We start from the raw sequence: 17,587 nt of genomic DNA on the forward strand, positions 1-17,587 counted from the left end.
TTTTTCCTATTCTTTATACATAAACATCTACTGGTATGCAACCTCAATCGTTTCTATAACACAACAACTCCTCATATAAAGGTTAAGAGGAGATAAATCTCTGACTTTAATGTCTTTTCACTAGGGGGGGACTCCTACATCACACAGTCAACATTCTCTCTAAAATGCATCAGTTAACTCTATGAGGGTGATAAATGTCTACTTTTACCTCTTTCTTCTAAACAATTGATTACTCACAGCCTATTGTAGTATAAATAACAACTTACTGAAGGTCACATATTTTACCCCTTTAAGACAAGTTTATATTGGTCTCAGAGGTCCCCAAAAATGCCTGGGAAGTTTGTTGCTGAATAAACACTTCAGTATTGGATTTTTGCATGTCTACACACCGCCCTGTTTCAGCCCTGCTCAGAATGAGCTGTCTGACTCCGCCTCTGACTCCTCCCCTCTCAGGAAACTGATGTGGCTTAATTGACGTGGCTCTCCTGATCCTTCCACCCTCCTCTCAGCTGGCATCTGAGAGCGGGGAGGGCCAACCAGGCCTGGGGGCAGGGCTAATTCCCCACATGAGGTCATGACAAGAAAATCTGAGAACGGCTTGATAAACTACATAATCAAACTAAATAATTTCATTTTTTTTACCTGCATTTATGTTTTATTTTTAAGTAGTTTGGTTTTCTTTTTCTGTAAAATCCAAAATGTTGCAGGCTTTTTTTATTCTAATTTGCTCTGTACAGCATGTTGATGTGAAGAATCGTTTCCTGAGCCATGATGTTTGTTCCACATTTCCTTTGATATGTAGCATTAATTGAGTTACAGTTACTTGAATGGATAAGCATCTGAATAATGTATAATCCTGTTTTTATTTTCAGTTTTATTCCATTATGTTGTGTGATTTTGATGGATGTGTGACAGTTGTCTCATTTCAGTTTTGGTTGCTTGATCATCTAGTTCAGTGGTTTTCAAAGTGTGAGGTGTGCCTCCCCCAGGGGATGCCACAGAATGTCAGGGGAGGCATGGAACCATAAACCAGAAAAAAAGGTGATGCTAACTTCTGCTGTGCATGGAGCAAAATGGATAGACTTATAGTTACAATAGGGACTATGCTACAGAGCCAAGTCTTCAAGTTTGGATTTTCCTGCATTGATCCCGATGATGCTCAAGTCACAGTGTTTAACTTGTAAAGATGTACAAGCTAAAGACAGCATAAGGCTGTGTAAACACAGGTCATCTTAAGATTGAGCAAAAAGTCTAATGACCAAACAAGGGGAATTTTTTGCAGGAAGTGAAAAGAATTTCAGTCACTGATCAGTGATCAAAAGCAAGTACCAAGAAAGGCTGAAGGTGGAGGATGGTCGGCTGTTATGCAATCCCGCATCAACTGTAGAGATGAAAACTTCTAGTTTACTTCTAATTAATTACTGAATGCAAATAACTGATTGCCTGGGAAAGACAAATGTCTAAGAACATTTGCAGACCAAAATATCAAAAATATATTAATGTTAGATTTTTTTTAAAGATTAAACATAAATGTTTGAAAATATGGTTGTTTGATTTTTTTTTTCCAATCTGAATTTTTATGGAGGTGGGGGTCCACTGAACGAATAATTTTGTCATTGGGGAGGCTCACTCTTAAACTTTGAAACCCCCTGATTTAATTGTTTCAGTGTGTAATATAGATAGATAAATAGAAATCAAAGTTTTGTACTAAAATATTTTTTGTAAATGGGCATGTGGGAAATCATTTTAGCACAAGAAGGGCCAGAGTCCAAACCGAGACGGACCATTTTAGACCATTTTGACTGCTTGATGACCAACTCTGTTACCTCAAATGATAGATATCCAATACAAACAGAAGTCTTCTTTTTAGGTGAGGATAACTTTTTTTTTAAATGTACATATTAACATGTTTATTTAGACATTTTTCAATTCAACTTTAATCATCCCATTTAAAAATACCAGACTAAGAATAACAGCTGGTTGTATCTGATTTGACTGAAACATTTAATTTGAATCCCCATTTATAGTAACCTTGCAAAGCAGATGGATACGCCCGTTTCCTTGTTTCTCACTGGCAAATCCATCTTGCAAAGCTCCCATCTGAACTGTTTGGGCCTGGTTAGAAACTGACAGGACCAATCAGCGTCGAGGGGCAGTACTTTCGGGAGCAGCAAAGTCATGATGTAAGCAAGCAGCAACAAGAGGCTGATGCAGTTATGGCGGAAGACATTAGCATGGATGCTGCTAAAGCGCCAGTTTTATCAGAATTTGATGACATTTCTTCCTTAAAAGAAGAACAAAGAACAGCATTGAGTTGTTTTCTCTTCAAAAATGACAAGAGTTGTGTACTGACATGTCTACAGTCGCCATGGTTTGTGTTATGCAGTTCTTTATGGAGTTCACTCCTTCGGTAGGGGCACAGGCGCAGCTCGGTAGCGGCTACATCGTGTTTTGTTGCTCTGATTGGCCTGTAAAGATGTGACAGACAGAACATTCATCCAATCACACTCAGAGTTTTTTTCAAAGCCCTCAGATATCTATTTTGGGGGATCGATGCCATCCCCCAAGGGGGTCCCGACCCCAACGTTAGGAACCACTGCTCCAGACCAGAAGTCCTGGTCAGACATCAGGACCCGCCACCACCTCCTAATGAGAAATTGTGACCCAAAGTTTCAAAAATGTTAAACCACTCCAATGTATTTTAAAATAAATGCAGAATGCAGATTACAGAAAATTTATTTGAACATAGAGACAGGACAAAAAGAACATGTTAACAGTGTACACCATGGAACAGGATACATGCATACATTTGATTTCACTCCTTTTTCCCAAGATAGCATGGAAATTTGGGAATTTCTCAAGGAAAATCCTCATCTTGGAAAAATCAGCATTTCTGAATTTGGGGAAAATGAGATAGATGTGTTGACATCTGGGAAAATAACCAACATTTTGCTCATCATCACAGGAAAACCTAAACATGTATGGATGTGCTGTATGCCCACTTGCTGCTTTTGTACATCATAGACTTTTTGCCACATTTTTGTTTTCCTGGCACACCTTCACAAGTTACTTGAAACAGCTTCATTGCCTGCTTTTGGGCCCTGACCCTCCAGCTGAGAACCACTGCTCCAGATCAGTGGTTGTCAAAGTGGCAACAAAACATCCTGAGATGCCCTCTAAGAAACAATAAGTTGAAATATTTGGTTTATTATGTTATAAATGGTAATATTCATTAATGAGTGCAAAAATCTATTTTGGATGATCAGTCCACTATAAAGGTCTACTGATCTGACAACATGTCTTTCATGTAATCATTGTAATTATAATGATAATCATGTTTTACCATCAAAGTATTTGGAAGGGACTTCAAAATGGAATCTGTATACTGCCTGCCATATGCTCTTCATTTTGCTATTAAATAAGTATCAACATCGTTCCAAACTGGAGCTGTTAAAGAAACCCCTTTAAACTCTTTGTAATTAAAGAGCCAAATTCTTAATCCCTGAAATCTGAACTGCATCTTAACAGCTTTCATGCACTTTTCCCTTCATATCCAGTCTGGTGAAGCCGAAACAAGAGCATACAGTCTGACTCTCAAAATTGATGTGTGTGTTGTTTAACATTGACTTTTGCACCCCCTTGAGAAACACTTCCACGCATGAAAAAAGTACACAAGCTTAAATCTGTTAAATGCAAATACTCACCCCTGGGAAGTTTCAAAGCTCTCTTTATCCTACCAGTGTGCATGAGTGCTGTAAATATTGCTTCTGATACCATCCATTTAGTCTCAACAAGTTGTCAATATTACTCCTCACAGTAAAGTCAATGACAGTAATGGCTATGTTGTAATAAATCAATCAAACACAGCTTATACGCCTCAGCTTCTCTTCCCACTCCTACACTTCTTTCTTCTTTCTCTTTTCTCTGAAAGTCCCTCTTGTCCAATCTCACTGTCACAGACTCACTGACTTTGATGTACAGTTCTACTAAGACTACAGCAGCTTGGGGCTGCCCCACCATAAAATCTACACTGGATGCACATGAGGGCTCTCCTGCAGACTTTTCAGGCTTTTATGCACACTTTCTAAGAGTATTCTTTGCTTGAGGAGGCAATGCATTATTCATTTGATTGTGTTTTTTAAAATTGGGATGGCAGAAGAGGCCCAGAAGTGTCCAAAAAAAGGAATAAACAAATAAAACAGACACATGCTGGTAAGAAGATGTTTAAGTCTTGGTGCAGATAGACTGCAGACATAGGTCATTTGGCAGTGCTAAGCTGTTTGTCCTGCATAATGCTCTTGATGGCTCTAGGGATGGCAGTGTTGCTGGGTCTGACACTCCAACACTTTAATCCACACTAAAACATCTCAGCAGTTATTTATTAGAAGAGTGAAATATTTTGTACTGACATTTTTAGTCCCCCTAAGTCTGACTTTGATGATCCCTTGGCTATCTTCTTCATCTGCTCTTATGTTCAGCGTATCAACAACTTGCATGTAGTAAATGGATTGCCTTAATTTCCCTGCAGTGTTTACTCTTATTTACTGACTTTCATCCTGACATGTTAATTTGTCCTGTAGGCTGCGTTAGTTTATTACTCATCTCCAGCTCTATTTTGTGTGGCGCTAATTAGCCAATGTTATCATGCAAAAGTGCTAAAATAAGATTGTGAACATTAAGAGCATCAGCCTGTTGACATTGAGATTATGTTTGAATGCTGACTAGCATTTAGCTTAAAGCACCGCAGTGCCTGGAGAAAGCCTCACAAAGCTTTAGCAAGGCTTTTACCCTGTGTCTAGAGTGCCAACGGCTCGTCTGTGCTCAACTGACAACATTGTTCTGGTATCACTGCTGTCAGTCGACAGTATATAATAGGGTTGAGCAGGGAGCAAAGCAGCTTCATACAGATTTCTGTTGATATGTGAGTTTACATAAAACACAAATGGCAAATGGATAAAAAAAAAAAAAATCAAACACCACGATGAAACACTGGGAGCAGTTTAGGGTTAATTCAACAGAGGTCTAGCCAAATGGTGCTAGTAGTCTCACAATTAGTGAAATGGGGATCACATGAGTGCAGTGAATGTGTCTCAAGTGACTGTAGTAGAAAGTAACCTGTATCTGGCAGGTCCAGTCACTGGTTAATCAGTATTCCTAGCAACCATTACACACGAAAACAAAAGAACACCTAAAGCAACTCAAAGAAAAGCTTATTGAAAAGTATAAGCCAGGGGATGGATACAAAAAAAGGCACTGAAGATTCTTGGACTTCGGTCCAATCGTTCTTTGAGAAATGGGAGGAATATGGCACATGTGAAAATCTGCCAAGAACATGCTGTCCTCACAAACTTAGTGAACCTGCAAGAAATAGACTAGAGACACCACCAAGACACCAATGACTACTCTGAAGGAGATGAGAGAGATTCTGAATACAACAATGGTTACTGGGGTTCTTCACCAGCCAAGCTTTATGGGAGAGTGGTAAAGAGAAAGCCACTGTTGAAGAAACCTCGGATTAAATCTTGACTAGACTTCATCAAAAGGCATGTAGGAGTGACAGTAAAATTAATTAAATTAATGCAGCAAAATACAGAAAAATCCTGGAGCACAATCTCAATCAGTCTGCAAGAGAACTACAGCTTGGGAGATTTATTACCCAGCAAGACAATGACCTGAAGCGTACAGTGAAAGCTTCACAGAAATTGTTTAAAGACAACAAGGTAAATATTTTTGGGTGGCCGAGTCAAAGCCCAAACCTCAGTCTAATGGAGAATTTGCAGCTGGAATTGAAAAGGCTGGTCATGCCTGATTCCTGTGCGACCTGACAGAGCTTGAGCAGATTGGAAAGGAGAATGGAGTAAAACTGGAGTGTCCAGGTGTGCAAGCCTGAGTAAGACCTTTCCACACAGACTCAGTGCTGTGATTACAGCAAAAGATGCATTTACTAAATACTGACTTGAAGGACATGAATATTTATGCAGTCAAGTATTTCACACTATTCATTTAATTGTCATTATTTTGTAGAAATCAAAATTAAGATGATAAACTAAATTATAAAATCAATTAAAGGATAAAACATCCAAGGGTGTGAATACTTTTTATAGGCACTGTAAATAAATTCTAGTAAAAATGAATGAAAAATGGCCGAGCCTAGACTGTAAATGTGGATTAACACAATATTTATGAGCTTTGTATGTTGTCCTAAAAGTACTTGAGGTACAAGTAAACACTCAAGATCATGGCTTTCCCCTGTGAGACTCATCTGAGACATAAACCCATTCTGGCCTGGGGCAAACACAATTGAATAGATGAAAATAAAAGCCCAAACATTGCATGAGATTTTCAAACAAAAGAAGACATGTGACACCTTTGCAGCCTGGACAGTGAGGTTTGTCTGGTAAACTCCAAATAAATATTTCCATCAGTTTTTTAAACTTTTATTTTTGAACAAAAGTTGAAGAAAAGACTGTTTATGAAAAAACAACAACAACAAAACACTTGAGGTGCCCTGAGCTTCAGTCCCGTTTCTAACTTTTACCTCTACCTCTCAGTTTGGAGTGCCCCCTCAGTCGTTGAAACAGATTCACTAGGGTTGCTGGTCAAATATTCCCCTGTGAAATGGGACAATACTTCAAGTCCCTGATGCATCACCAGCCGTTGTTGATGACAGTAACGGAAACAGATGTGACAACATGTCCACTATGGATGACTTTTTAAAAAATTTTTTCTGAAATCTAACCGATGACGATGCACTGAAACATCATTAACAGTTATTACATTGTTGGTGTAATTTTCAAACCTTAAAGAAAGAAACTACTGATATTCAATTTGGAGCCTGCCTCTGGAAATCTGTGTTTGAGGAGCCATATGCCCCTAGCCCGGCACCTCCCTTCCTTTCCAGCATGAACCGGGACACCCTTCACCTAGACATGAACAAACTTAATATAGGGCTAGTGCTAAGTGGTAGGGTGAAGGGGTTGTATTGAGTTTGAGCTAAACTCTCAAAAAATACTACAGGAGGCAGCACCTTCAGTTAATAGGTCTATCTACTGTCGATAAATCTGCCAGTTCAGAAATCCTTTTTTCTTTTGAGAGTAATCTTAAAACTTTTTTCTTTTGATAAAGTGTACTGTAAAGACTGGTGTTGGCATGCCTCAAACCAGCCCCCACATATACTGCTCTCTAGGGCCTTTGATGCATGAGCACCAGTCTTCTCCTGCCTCTCTTGATCTGGATGTATTCATGCCCTATTGATGCATGTCAATAACTTGATTTCTTCTTCATATCCTTTCTTTGGTCTTCGTTTTCCCTTGACTTCTAGATTCATGATGTGAATCATTATTGCAGACCACCCACTTTTGCGAAAGACCTCCCACACTCCAGCTGCTACACCTTTACACTTTAAAATTAGGATGTTTGTTTTTGCCTGCACATCTCCTTGCCTCCCCATTCTGCTGGAACAGTATACTGAAGACAAATGACACTAAAAATGCTCAGTATCAGGAAAGCTGGCTCTGTCCTGGGAGTGAAAGTTGAGTCTCTAGCGGAGGTGTATGAGAGGAGGATGTTCAATATCATGCATAACACCTCTAACCCAGTGCAAACAACATAGCACACCCAGACAGACCGCAGAGGAGCACCACAGAATGCCTAAGGGAAATTTCCTACTTGGTGCCATCAATATTTAACTCCTCCTCATTGTGTAGCAGGAACATTTTAAGAACAACTTTTCTTTATTATGTCTTTTATTACTTTTCCATAGTGGCTATATTGTCATGCAGTATGATGTTCAGCTCTGGGCTATGTTTAATATTACTAATCCATTAAATTCCATTATATCATGTACAATACTATTTCTATTATCAATTTTATGTGCAATTTAACTCATTGGGAATATTTTTTTACAACTGTAATACGTATATAACCCATTAAAAAAAGGCTGCTACACCCCTGTAAAAAAACACATAATGTTGGTTACATTTATTAATGCTCACTTTCTCCACTAGAGAGCACTAGAAAATATGAAGCTAATAGCAGAGCAGAGGGTCATTATCATGAGGTCATTATCTTCATGATGTCACTTCCTGTTTCTACCTGTGAGCATTCTGCAGGAGATGAGACATCTGCATATGAGATGCAGAGTAACAGTCTGAGCAATCTGGTAAAAAAAAAAAAAAAAGGCGTACCTGTAAAACTTGATTAATCCAGTCAAAATCGTGAGTAGAAATATTAATAAATGTATTCTTTAAGCAGAACACCAACTGTGGGCTGCAGGGAAATACTTCTGTTGAGTTCAAAATATATTTATGAATCCCTGTTTAGTCAGAACTTTGTTAGCTTATTGTTTGATAGTTACTGTGACGCAAAATGGTTAAGTTCAAAACTATTCTAATAAAAATCAAATGAAGGTAGAATATTGCTTTCCAGTGTTGCTTCTGTATTTTCTGTATTTGCTCTTTATGTCATATTTTAATGCTTTGGAGATTATAAACGCTTGTTGATAGCATGGCGCAGTGCTAATCAGTAGTGTGCCATGCTAATCGGAATAACATGATGTTAATATGATGGGTGGCCATTTCCACAGCACCAAAAAGGAGGAAACTTTGCAGCACTTAGTGAAGCAAGAATAATCGCAACAAATAGGGCTCTAGTGTATTCCCCGCTACAATACAATTTTGCCCATGATATCGATGGTACCATGTTACAGTGATTCTGAGATGGTCTATCATTGAAGGACAATTTGATCCAGGACCACCCCTGCCAAAATGAGGCCCAAAGCAGACTCTGATATGAGGTCCCCCAACACTGCCGCCACTATTGCCCCAACATACTCACTTAACAATACTCAAAAGTATCTTAAAATAACTAAAAAACTAAAGGATATATTACTACAATAATAAAAAAAAGTCTTTGGAATAGTCACATTTAAAAGACGCAGTTCTTAGTTATTATTGATTTTAATGATCACATTCCTTATAAGGAATAATAAGGACATTTTTAATTTCCATCCATCTAAAAAAAATCAAAATCAATCAAATCAGGCCATTTTATGCTCTCCAGGCTTGGCTGTTCATGTCAGTCACTCTGCAGCTGTCAGAGACTAAAACTAAGGGGATTTTGTCCTCAGTTTTATTTTAGTTTACTTTAGTTTGTAAGTACATAATTAAGTTTCAGTTAATTTTTTTTTTTTTTTTTGCAAAGCTTAAAATGATTTTTACATCTTAGTTTAAGTTATTTAGTTAGTTTAAGTTAATAAAGATAGACTTGATCACAACTGTGCAGGGCATATAAATAAAGTAGTCCTAGTGATAAATATATAATACATTGAAAAACAATATAACAGATAAAATGTGTAAGAGCATTACCTTTCCTGATATGGAGAATCAATATTTTCACTTTATGTGAGGATACTCACTCCTGCAGCTCATTGAGGCAGGTGATGCAATCATTCAACTCACCTGCAGAGTCAGGTGTCTGGCTGATTAGCCTTGATGATGACCAGGTGTGGGAAGCTTATATATGCTCCTGAGCGCCAGCTCTCCTTGCTGACTCATTGTCTCACCTTCAGAGATTCTGAGAACATCTCGCTGGGTTTTCTCGTGTGTGTTTTGCATGAAAGAGTTTTCACAAGCATTTACAAACCTTTCTAAAGGAAGACTTGATTTACTGGTCACTGAAAGATCATTGAGTTTCAGTGCTGAGGGTTTTTACTCAGCCATTTTTGGTTTCCTTGTTTAAGCTGATCTAGTTTCCTTTGCATGTCATTTGAGTTTACTCAGTCTCCCAAGTTGTTTCAGTTTGTTGTCAGCTGCTTGGCAGCAGTGGTTTAGTTTCTTGTTTGCACTTTGAACGGGAGCTTTTAGGTTATTTCTTACCAGCATATAGCTTTTGTTTTCTTTCCCCTTTTCCTATAGATCACTTACGATCTTAGTGGTTATCCTTTTAGGATAACTTAAAGAACCCCCTGCCTTATCCGCAATTGTGTCCTAAATCCCCTTGCCCTGACACTTTGATACTTGACTTGATATTTAAACACAGACTTATTTAATCATGTTGGTTTGTATTTCTTTCCATCATTGTAGAGTTTAAAGGATGCACTGATTGTAACGACAAAGACTAACAACAGTTAGTTACAATATGACAATGATAGTAAAAGCCAAATGTAAAATAACAACATAAAACATTCCTTTTGATTAGAAATATTTGAATACATTTTGTTCATCTGGGGATAAAGAAGTAAACTACTTACAGAACTGTTTTTATTTTTGCCAACTTGTCAACTTGCCCCTGGAGACCTTTTTTTGAGGTGCGCCATAGTGGTGTTAGTGTGATATGCCGTTTCTGCTCTGCATAGCCTGCATGTTGTTGGGATTCTGTTTAAAGAATTTCAAACTTAAAAGGGGACATATTATGCAAAATTCACTTTTTCAGGATTTTCTAACAAGAATATGTGTCCCTGGCCTGTCCACAATCCCATCAACTACCAGAAAAATCCATCCCCTCCCCCCTCTCTTTCTCCACCTTTCAGGAAATGTGAGCTAAAACAAGCTGTTCTCAGATTTTCCCCTCATGATGTCTTGTGGGGAGTTAGCCACATCCATTAAGCCACATTATATTTCCTGAGATGGGTGTGGTCAGGGGCGGAGTCAGACAGCTCATTTACATTTAAAGCCACAGACAGAAACAGCTCGTTCTGGGCAGGGCTGAAATAGAGGGGTTTTCAGACATACAAAAATCCAATACTAGAGTGTTTTTTTCAGCAACAAACTTCACAGGCATGTTTTGGGAACCTCTGAGACCAAAATGACCTTATCTTAAAAGGGAAAAATATGTGACCATTAATTCAAATAGAACTACCAGTTCAAATACCAAATACCATGCTTTTGTTCAATAATTCATTTTGAACACACAGTTTAAGTACTCCTGTTGTTGCCTTACATGCACTAACTTTTCTTGCCTTTTCTTTTGTTTGTTAACCGCTCCTTCCTTTTTTGCCTACAAAGTTCTCACCAAAGGTGATTCCTTGTCACAGTTGCTAAGTGCTTGCTCATGGCAGATTAATGTTTTTCTAAAAAAATAATATCACAAAGACTAGAGTCTAGACAGTGTCTCCCTTTAGCCATCTTCTTATCCTTCTTGTTAGCACATGATGACAGATGCTGGCTGTCTATTGTCTGGCTGTCTATTTGCCAGCTGATTCCTCAATGAGACAGCACATATTGTGACACCGCGTGTTTGCCCTCTAAATGGATCCCTGCTTCACCACAGTCACACCCACAACTGTGGAGGGCAATCCTTTTAAAGGGGACGGGTATAAATAGACAACCTGTGGGGACATTCCTGCTGCTCTCCACCAGAAGCAGGAAGCTGTCACCATGTGCGCTGGGAGACATTCTGCTCACACAGCTGCTGTGTCAAATGCTATCAAATAAAGTCAAGTTATGACTTGAGTTTTATTCAAAGCAGCTTTGATGCAAACTTTAAATTCACTGCCATGGTAAGAATAGCACTATGCATGTGAAGTTCATATGCATGACTTGACTAATAGCTGAGCATGTCTTAAGACAAAGAGGACATTTCCCCATTTACATTCACATTTCATTTATTTAGGTCATGAACAAAAAACAGTGCACGCTATTGGTTGAGAACCAAATTATTCCATGGCCCTCCTTGGAGAAAACAGTGGCATAGTTTGTGTATTAGTTGCTCAGAAGCACTACACATGCCTCCTGAGGGACACCCATGATAGTGGTCTCAATCTAACCAACTGTGACTGACTGGAGGAAGAATAGACTGGGTCAGATATGAATGAGAATAGATGGGGAGGTAGGCGAGGTTATATAATTTAAACTGAAAGTACAGGATTGCTGCTTTAAAATAAGAAAAATAAATACTTGAGCTTACAGATACCAAGTTCCACATACCAGTGCATATTCAAATGTGAATCTTATGGTCGTATCCAAAATAAGGAACTCTCTGCCAGTGCCAGAGAGTTCCAGTGCCAGAACCAGTGACCCCATCAGCTCTATGATAAAACACTGTTGGGCACTGTCACTACCCAATCCGTCCCGGAAACCTGATTTGTACTGCGCATGTGCAAACACGCGTTTACATCCGCATCTACATAAATTAATTCTAACCCTAACCCTAACCCTACCCAGTGGAATATAAACGCTAAACCTAACCCCAGGAAGCTAATTAATTAAAATATAAACCTACCCCAATGAGCTACCCCTAAATCAAACCAGTGGAAATTAAAATGATAAACCCAGCCTAGCTTTGATAGGCTGCCGAGCGGATGTAGATGCATGTTTGCACATGTGCAGTACAAATCGGGTTTCCGAGACGGATCAGGTAGCCACAGACACTGTTCTCTGTCTCCCTATCTGCTGCTGATGACATCAGTGCTGTAGCATAATTAAAACATGCAGGGATGCCGACTGAGCATCAATAATACATAACAGCATGAATGTCTGTGACAACTAATGATAAATATTAACACTTTTTTAAACAGAACAACCATGTACAATTATAAATAAAAAATATGTATTTTTTAAATGAAATAATTAAACATTTATACTGTCTTATTTGTACTCACAGTTATTATCTGTCATCATTGTTATAAAAAAATAAAAGTTTCTTGGTTGAAAATCTTTATTATTTATAAAAACAGCCTATGAATGTAAAAAAAAAATGCCATCCAAAAGAGGTTGTGTGACGTCAGCCGTTTGATTAAAATCAGGGCCATTTCTGGGCATAGGCGATATAGGTGGTTGCCTAGGGTGCCACTAAAGCTGGCCTTCTGGAGGTAGCATCTGCCTGTCAAGCTATCTGTCAATCAAATGAGATGTGCCAGTCAGTGTCACAGTCAGGTCTTTCCTAAATATAATCAAAATTATTGTGGTACAACCCAGGTGGTGAACCAGGCTGTAAACCTGTTTATTTCTTGTGTAAAAAAACTTTTTAAAATGTGTTGTGTACAGGACTTCTGGTGTTCCTGCAGCCAGCCTCAAGTGGACACTCGCCATATTGCAATTTTTTTGCACTTCCCCATTAACTTCATTTATCGGGAGGTTGCCTCCTGGTTTGCATTCAATTTAATTCAACTCAAATAACTTTGCATATCTGTTACAAACTTAATTTCTGTAAGAGAACCATTACACGATGACATGATGGCACATCATAAGAACAAACCACACAATCCACATAAAAAAATCCATAGGAAGATCACAAGTGCTACATCCTAAAAGTTGTATGACGTGATCAAAACTGCAATACAGATATTAAATGTGGCTAGCAAATAAATAAAATAACAGAATAAAATCTGGCCTTATTTGATAGTGATTGGATACTACGCATACTTCTCACAATACTTTGTATTTTACGGTAGTCCTCCAGGGGAGTGATTAGTGGTTCTCATCCTTTTCAGGTCCTTTTATGGATTTATGGTGTCCACAAGACTCCTGTTCCACAACAACATTTTGTCTTGTTGCTTGGATTGGCCTTTCAGCATATGATAGAACGTTCCTCCAATCACCTTTTGATTACTTTTAGAAAAAAAAGTCCTGCCCTTCCCAAATGCGTTCTATGAGTGCTCTCCCAGACAGATCTGAAATATAATCACACAAGGGAGATATGAAACAGTCAAGCTGATATGATAGATTAACAATGATACATCACATTATCCAATTTGCTGGGATATATATTAAATGCAGCCCAGCCCAAAAACCACTAACTCTGCCAAAATACCAAAGTCAGTGTTCAGGCATTTCAGCAGGCATCCTAGATAGCTGGGGTCAGCCACTAGGTTTTAACCTAGTCTTGTTATGAGTGCTTTGATGACTAAATTCAAAATCAAAACGTAATAAAAAAAGCTATACTTGTGATGAAAATTTCTTTAGTTTTGTAGGTTATCACAGCTATCACCCAGGAAAATCTAGCTCATATTTTCTGACTTGTTCTCTTTTTCTTGACCTGCTGAAACAGCACACTCTATGTTCAGAACCTGCTATTACTCACTCATGCTTCCTTTTAAAGACAAAGCCTCTTTTTCTGGTAAGGAGAATCGCTTCACTGCTTTTACGGTTTTTGATTTTTTTTTAAAGCGTTTTCATTATGGAGCTGTTCTTTGCTTTTCCTGTCTCTGCTAAACTTTCTCTGGAAAATATAATGTGATAAATCATGTAAGCTGTAGGTATTCTGTGTTAAGAATAAAGAAATATCAGGTCACAGGTAATATTTCTAGTGTGTGAGCTCTCTCTTGTTATTTGTGCCTCTCTGCATCTCTCGCTGTAAATTTCATTATTAATTATATAACCCACTATATATATATATATATATATATATATATATTAGCCTTCTCTCAGTCCGGTGTTGTCAGTAGATGTATTATTCAAAGTTAATCAACTTTTGAACCATAAAGCGTAGCCACTTAATCTTAAACAGTAAAAATAATGTCATTCAGAGCATGATTTTATAACACCTGTGTTAAACTTACAGTGCAAAACAACTTACATCGTCAATGACTTCTTCACTGGTAGAGACTGCATGTGGAATGGTAAACGGTGTGGAAATATGGTAAAACAGGAAGAAAATGGCCGCTCTTTCAAAGTAAAATTTAGAAATAAAAGTCTCTAAACCAAATGTCTCTAAACATGAAGAATTCTTAATAGATGTGGATGAAACTCTAACGATATTATCTCTCTTTGGGGCCTTTTTAAAAGTTTTATCCTTTCCTGTGTATCCGGCTTTCTATCCAAGGAAATTTGAAAGACATTTACCTGCAGGCTTCCAGTTTGCTTCCTATCCCCAACAGTGGAATTGATTTGAAAAAACAGTTTAAGCTGTGACCATGTGTTCAGTCACCTGTTGTTCAGGATGAGATCAGCCAGGATGAGAGTTAAAAACACTGGACACAAGACAGCTCAGTGTGACATTACTGTGGTTTTTACTAAAGCAAAGATTGCAATTTTGTTCTACCTTGGCTGTAAACTCTTCACAATGGGAAATGGATTCTGGGAACTCACAGGGGTCCTTGAGAGGATTATCAAGAGAAGCATTTTTTTTTTCTAAAAGTCAATACAAACATAAAACAGCCACAGAATTTATGAGCATTTTGGTGATGCATTATTTTCTATGGTCTTTTTAAATGGGGATGCCCTGGTCAGGGCACTTTAGCTTAAATCATTTTAGAAGAACTCTCCTATGGAACCCCAAACAGTCACCGTTGCCTGAGGAATAATTTAACCACTGTTAAAAATGTAGTAAATGTCTAAAGTTGTAGTGTTCAAATCAGAACTGTTACTGACTCTATTTTTATAACTTAAGTCATGTAATGCGCATTTCCTCCTAAAATGTCATTCTTATTATCCAACTTAAAATGTCATTCTTTTTTTCTTAGTGCTTATTTTAGTAGTCTAAGACAAGCCTGTTGTACTCAGGGATTTGAAAAATGACAAATGAGGCATGACCGTGAAGGGGCAGGAGAAGAAAATGGACCTGGACAGTTTGTGCATCTTGGCGACCTCCCTCTGCGCTCATGAAGACCACAAGTATCTACAAGTATCATTCATAAAAAAACAAATATCCAATCATCATGGCTATAAGACAAGATAAGACTTTATATATATTTTATTTATCAGTGGGGATACAAGTGAGCCTCTTCAAACACTAGAGGCATTGTTACCTAAGTGACCTTAGTGCTCCACTGTTGAGAAGAAGTGAGACAGGCAGAGAAGAGCTACTTTAGTCTGTTGAGTGCTTTACTGCTACATCCTGAAAGCTTCCTTTTATACTGAATACTTCCACCTTTAACAGTCAATACTTTCAAAGATAATTGAAGAGGCTCTTTCTGTCTGTCCATCTATCTTCTATTTCTAATTTTAATAATATAATATGCTGATGTTAATAATGGTAACGTTCTCAAGAATGTTTCAAACCAATGGCAATATGGCTCACTGGAAGACAATTAAAATACACCAGGTAAAAACAATCACAGATGTAAACACTAAGATGTAACAGTTAAGAGAAGGCCATATCAGAAAAGCAAACTGTGTGGTTCAGTTGGGAGAACTGGTTGTCTTGCAGTCAGAATGTCCTGGGTTCAATCCTCAGCCTACCCCAATATCCTCCCATTGCTGTGTCAGTGTGTTAACATTTATGGATGAATACGAATGGGACTGGTTAATACTGACAGATAACTCCAAACCATAGCATGGCCAGGCATTATCTTAGGGGGTCTGATCTCACTTTTTATGCAGTTTGCAGGACGTTTCTGTTTTGTCCTAAACTTAGACCGGTGTCTAAAGGTGATCTTTAGTGTTGCTGTCTTTTCCATCAACACCGGTTGAGACAAGCACTGATCTGTTATTCTTTGACTTCATTAAGAAACACTTGCTAAAACAACAAAAAGCTACATCTGCAAAAACTTCATTAAGATGGACATCAGTCCATATCATTTCTAGACAGAAATACCTCTGAACACTTATTTTAAGCATCATTAACCTGACAAATCTAGACATACATCTCATTTTCATATTTAAAGTAATTCTGGACTTGTCTTTTAAATACATACAAAGATTTATTTCTCATAAGAAGTTAGTTGAACAAATTCTTTAAGACTTGAGAGTTTTCGTGTTGTGCTTTGAAAGAGTTGCAGAAACCTTGTTTTATCTGTCAGATTTATTAAAAAGAAACTAAAATTAAAGAGAGAATGCTCTGTGACTGTTCAACTAGGTCATGGTTTTTTTAAATTGATTTTTATGGTCTTGGTCTTGTCTCGGTCTTGACCTTCAAAAGTCTTGGTCTTGTCTTGGTCTCTGTGCTCTCTGGTCTCGGGCAAGTCTTTGTCTCGTATAGTGTGGTCTTGAGAACAACTAGTGATCTGACCTTAAAAATGTTACCCACTTACAGGGTACCAATGAGGGCACTTTATCATGTTTATGTTTGTTAAGGGCATCCAAGTAGGCACTTTCTGGGTTTTCTCAAATATTAGCCTCCCTCTGAATCCACCAGTGTGGGAATAAAGACTGATTATCAAGAATTTGTATTTCCCATTCTATGTGTGGTATAGTTCTTTATTAGATGTTCATGATTGCATCATTATCATTCCCAATATGTTTTTTGGGCTTTTTGAGTTATGTCTAGTCTTTGTCATGTCCTTGTCATGTGCCACCACCTCTTACAGTGCTTTTGTCAGCTGTGTAAAACCATGGATGTCACCATGGATGCCATTGTTGTACAGTCTCTTTCTTATTGTTAAATCATGCACACTATCCTTAACTGAGTCAAATGAGGCCTGCAAGTGTTTAGATGTTGTTCTGGGGTCTTTTGTGACCTCCTGGATGAGTTGTTGATGTGCTCTTGGATTAATTATGGTAGACTGGGTGCTCCTGGGAAGGTTCACTACTGTTCCAAGTTTTCTCCATTTGTGGATACTGGCTCTTACTGTGGTTTGCTGGAGTCTCAGAGCCCAGACTGAAAGATGAACTTTGTTTGATGATCTGAAACATTCAAATGTGACAAACGTGCAAAAAAATAACATATCCGGATATCCGACTTTTTCACAGTACTGCATGTTGTGCTTGCG

Source organism: Cheilinus undulatus, linkage group 17 (assembly GCF_018320785.1).
Source record: "Cheilinus undulatus linkage group 17, ASM1832078v1, whole genome shotgun sequence".
Lineage (NCBI taxonomy): Eukaryota > Metazoa > Chordata > Actinopteri > Labriformes > Labridae > Cheilinus > Cheilinus undulatus.